Genomic DNA, 5,112 nt, shown 5'->3' on the forward strand with positions numbered 1-5,112 from the left:
GAAGAAGAAGAAGAAGAAGAAGAAGAAGAAGAAGAAGAAGAAGAAGAAGAAGAAGAAGAAGAAGAAGAAGACACATAAGAGGAACAGTTCCCAAATTCCCAAAATTGGTCAGACTATAGAAATACAATTAAAGAAAAAGAAAAGAAGAAGCAAGTGAAAAACCCTCCTGAGACTTTGAAAACATCCCATCTCCACAGGCCCTGCCCTTTATGATGACAACTGTTCAATCACACTCCAATTAGCTGTCCTTCCAACTGACCAGCAACAGAATCGTGACCGGCAGTTTGTGCTCTCCTACACAGGAGGCTGGCTCCCGAAATATGCTAGCTTGTGAAAATCCAGAACCCCAGAATTCTCTAAAATCTGTAAAAATCTCCCCAATTGTAAACAATCCAGTCATGGGAAATGAGAGTAAGCTCCCTCTAAGTCTGGAAGTGAGTGCCCAGAGCATCCTAGGACCCCTTGTGTTTCTTGCCAGGGATGTAATTAAATGTGAATGATTGTCAGGGTAGGTGCCAAAACAGTGGCTTGGTGGGGGGGGAGGGCGCGGTCATGGGCCATTTCAATTTTTAACAAACTCCACGTCAATGCTGAGAATTCATACACAGTTAATGGTTAATGAGGGAGGGATAGGAATAGCCACTTTCGTTAGAAGTGTAGCTCGCTACTGATAAGACACAAAGGTCCCTGCAAACAAATCTCTCACCCATACTACAGCTAACAACCCTACTAAGGAAACATTGAGTGTCCCCTTACCCCCCAAAAAGAGCTGTTGAGAGCAGGGAGCGCAGTTGGGAAGAGTAAAGGATTAGCAGAAGAGGGGGAAAAAAGGAGGGAAGGGGGAGTTAGTATAACTAAAATACACTATGTCATAATCGAACCCTTTAGTATGTGTAGAATTACTGATGCTAATAAAAATATTAAAAAGAGTCACATCAGGGAGCAGGTCAGACAGTCTCCAAAAACCCAAACTTTTCTGTTCCCTGGGTTTTTCGCTCGATTATGATACAATCAACTTTTACAATCTGCCTTCCCAAAGCCCTCAAAGCTGGCAGAGAGAAAGACATGAACTCAACAAACATTCCCGATCTTGGTCATTTTCTTCATCACATCGGACAACAAACAAGCCTGATATGCAAAGGTCCGAAAGACCAGCATCCCGAATTGGTCAATGTGTGCTGGACACAAAAATTGCCTTCTGCCGAATGACATCAATTACCCGGGGGCTCCCCTTTCATCGACTGTGCCCCACATGGAAAAAGGGGAGCCGGCTCTCTTATCGGAACAGGAAGCGGAATCATTTTGGGTGCTAGCTTAAAATGCAGATTCCTGACTGTCACAAGGAATCCAGATTTCTCAGGGTGCATCTGAGGCTTGTACATCACATACCCTCTATGGGATTCTTATATGTTCTCCGAAAGCTGGGACACTATTTTAGATAGCTAATAAGTACAATTCGATTAATGAGAATACACACACACACACGAATGTCTAAAATGGCACACAGGCTTTGATTCCATTCATAAACCAGCTAGCAGATGCCTGAGATTAAAAGACCTTGGTGCAAGCACAGTGAAAGTGGGGGGATATAACACGATTAGCTTTTCAAATCCTACTGTACTTTCCTTCTAGCATATTCTATCCTGAATGCCTAGAAAGCTAAAAGTGAGATCTCTCAGCCTCCGCTTAGTTTGCTAGGCTTGTCGATGTGACTCAGGCCCCGTCAGTCTGTCAGGCATGACCCTGTAAGGTTTCTTAGGAGAAGAGAAAGTGGAGAAAAGAGGCTGGAGGCTGGATGTGTCTGCCGAGCAAGACAGCAAGGCTTTGCAGCAACAGCAGTTAAAAGTCTTTCAGCACTGAGCTTAGCAGTTTTATGGACTGCAGCAGACTTAACTGGGTTCTGAGAGCTGGAAGCCTTCCCAAGTTCACCCCACACCCTGTGCCTGTGCCTTCCAACAGTTTTAGAGATCGTTCATGGCACTTCAGGGCACCCCGTTCTGTTTAATGCCTGCTATGGCACATTACAATTATCTGCGCAAATCTGACACCAAAAGACAATTATGAAAAGTGATTAAGCATTTATTCTCCAGGAGCTTGGGGATTTTTCTATTAGCAGTAGACAGTTAAAACTGGAAAACAATGATCATCTGAAATGCTTTTCAAAGGAAGTTTTGGTGGTCAATTCTCGAGAATTTTAATACACATTTACTACTTGAAGCACATTTGTGGGGCTTGACACGTTCTTGTGGTAAGACACTTCAGAAGTAGCTCCAGGCACATGCCTGGGCTATGTTCACCTCATACATTTCAAGTGCAGGGGTTTTTTTCCATCTTGTTGTCGCTGTTTTTTTGTTTTGTTTTTGGTTTTTTTTTTTTTTTTTTTTTTTTTACAAAGGCAATGATGTTTAAAGAGAGCATCATCTAAATAAGACCTGGGTTCAATTTTTGGCTTTGTCACTTTTGGGCCCCCACCATACACAAATTATGAAGCCCCTCTGGGGCCTCGGCTTTCCTGAAATGACATTTCTGAATCTCTTTAAAAGCTTAAATTAGGCGTTATATTTAAAGTACCCATAAAAGGACTGGCAGAGATGAGGCCATTATGTGACAGTTAATGCCAGTTGCTATTTTATTAGCAATAGGAAATCCCTTAAATGTTGGCATCTACAAGCTGCACCTGAAGGCAAAGACACTGTTTTGGGTGTGTTCTGCCTCCCCAAGCACACAGGAGTGATAAAAGGTTGTGAAATCACCCTGGGATCTGGGTTTGGATCAGCAGTCCCAGAGGAGGCAGGCTCCTGCCTTCCTGCTGTAAAAGTAAGATTGCTGAATGGTTAACCTAAATAGCAGCTCCAAAAGTCAACCTCAGCTCCCCTGACACCGCCAAGAGGGCCTGAGGAGACCAGGTATTTATTCTTTTACAGGGTGGCAGGCGAGGGGGAGAAGGCAGATAGAGTTAGAGAGGGGGAGAAGGCAGATAGAGTGAGAAATAAAAATCATCTATTTCAGAATCCGACAGCCCAAATGTTCCTCTTTGTTGGCCCAAATGTTCTTCTCAGTTCCACCATCAACTAACCTGTGGCCTTCAGAAACCTATTTAATCTCTCTGTGCCTCCGTTTCCTCATCCGCGACATGGGCATAAGAAAAGAAATCACTTAGCGGACGTGTGGAAGATTAGATGGAATTGTTGGAATTGTGTGTGTAAGACACTTGATACATTACTTGAGAAACGTCTCGAAAATTCTCCGACTATTATTGTCAGTTCCAACCGTATGTCAAATGAGCATGGCCAGTTATAGCATTTCCAAGCTTGCAGCATGGTAGTTCATGCCAAAATTCTGAGTATCATCTTGATTCTTTCCATCCCTCCGTTTCTCTATCTTGTCTGTCATGTTTCCTAATACCATAAGCAAGCACAGTCTCAAAACAAAACAGTCACTCCTCCTGCTTGTCCTTGGTACCACGACACTTCCTACCAAGTTCCACCACCGTTACCGGAGGACGACCGTGAGGGTATTACAAACAGTGTTTTCCCTTCCGTGCTTGATACAGTAGTGTTCCCCGGAAATATAAACTGTCGCTGCCAGCCTGAAATGCCACAATAAAAAAAAACACACACCCAGTAAGATCTAAACTCACAACCAAGGCTTATACAGCTTACCACTGCACTGAATTCCCATGCCTTACAAAGCTTTCTCTCTCTACTATGCTCTGGCTGTATCAGCCTCCTTAAATGCCTGGAACATACAAAATACATTTATTCCTCAAGACCCCTGTGTTTTGCGAGTGGCAAATCCTTCTTATACTCAGAACCACTTTCTCAGGGAAACCTTCTAACATTTGGTTGTTGGATATGGTTACATATGATATTTGTAACACAGGCTTTCCTTTTTTCTTTTTCCTCTCTCTCTCTCTCTCTCTCTCTCTCTCTCTCTCTCTCTCTCTCTCTCTCTCTCATATTTGTCCCCAGCTGGCAGGCAGTATTAGGAAGGCTCTAGAACCTTTGGAAGTTGGGGACTAGCTGGTGAGAGAAGATTACTAAAGAGAGGCACCTGAAGGCACTAACACCATCCATCTCTGTTCTCACTGTTTCCTGTCAGCCATGATGGAACAGTCTCTGCCACATGTGCCCACCGCCATAATAAACTGAACTCTGCCATAATGGACTGAAAGCCTCAGAATGAAACCAAAGTAAACCATTTTCCCATCAGTTGTCTGTCAAGCAACACGAAGGTATTAGGGTAGCATCTCAGGGAGGTCTATCAACCACGTCGGTTTTCTTCTCTGCAGAGAAATTTCCAGCCCCCAGAAATGATGCGTGTATGTCTGTGTACAACGTGCATGTGTGTCTCTTTGTGTGTATAATGTCTATGTGTATATGTCTGTATGTATATGTGTCTTTGTACAATATATATATATAATATATATCTGTGTGTATGTATGTATGTGTGTTTCTTTGTGTGTATAATGTGTATATGTGAGTATGTCTGTCTGTCTGAGTGCTCTCTCTCTCTTTCTCTCTCTCTCTCTGTATATATAGTGTATGTATAATGTATGTGTCTGTGCCTCTGTGTATCTCTGTGTATGATGCACATATGTGATTATGTCTGTCTAAGTGTGTATCTATGTATATGTGTATCTCTCATGTAGAATGTGTATGTATAATGTATGTATCTGTGTGTCTGTATATGTGTATCTCTCTGTGTATAATGTGTCTTTGTGTGTGTGTCTGTATCTCTGTGTGTATGTGTCTCTCTGTGTGTATGTGTATAGTGTCTCTCTGTGTGTATGCATGTGTGTCTCTGTGTATGGCTGCCTGTTTGGGACAAGAACTCACTCTGAACCAAGGCTGGCTTGAAACTTAATATGTAGACCAATTTGGCCTCAAACTCATGACAACCTTACTTCGACCTCCACACTTGCTTCAAATAAATGGTTATTTCTGTTTGTCTCTGCTTACTTCTTTGCACATGGTAGGCAAGTACTCTATCACGGTTGCAACTGTGACAGAAATTGGCATGATAGTTTGGTAGGTCTACTCGCCACCTGCTCCTTATGGTGAGTGTATATACAATGTAAGAATTAGGGGTTTACTATTTCTATTCTGTCTT

At 42.7% G+C, this 5,112-nt stretch overlaps 1 protein-coding gene across 2 annotated transcripts in view; it reads right to left on the reverse strand.

The window, feature by feature from the left end:
* Kitlg (KIT ligand) overlaps positions 1 to 5,112 on the reverse strand; it is an 87,132-nt gene that overhangs the window by 61,917 nt on the left and 20,103 nt on the right. The window lies entirely within an intron of this gene.

The sequence above is a fragment of the Microtus ochrogaster genome, chromosome 24, assembly GCF_000317375.1.
Source record: "Microtus ochrogaster isolate Prairie Vole_2 chromosome 24, MicOch1.0, whole genome shotgun sequence".
NCBI classification, from domain to species: Eukaryota; Metazoa; Chordata; class Mammalia; order Rodentia; family Cricetidae; genus Microtus; species Microtus ochrogaster.